This window comes from Chrysochloris asiatica, unplaced genomic scaffold (assembly GCF_000296735.1).
Source record: "Chrysochloris asiatica unplaced genomic scaffold, ChrAsi1.0 scaffold00117, whole genome shotgun sequence".
NCBI classification, from domain to species: domain Eukaryota; kingdom Metazoa; phylum Chordata; class Mammalia; order Afrosoricida; family Chrysochloridae; genus Chrysochloris; species Chrysochloris asiatica.
In genome coordinates, this window is record NW_006408635.1 from 2001929 (window position 1) to 2002152 (window position 224).

Sequence of the window (224 nt, forward strand, 5' to 3'; positions counted from 1 at the left end):
TGATGAAGATCAAAAACTACAGCCTTCGGTATGGATTGCAACTCAATGTTAAAAAAACAAAAATCTCACAACTGAGCTAGAAAAAACATCATGATAAACAAAGAAAAGATTGAAGTTGTTTAAAATGTCATTTTGTTTGGATTCACAATCAACACTCATGATGGTTGTTGTTGTTAAGTGCTGTCGAGTCAGTTCTGACCCATAGCAACCCTGAACAGGGTTTC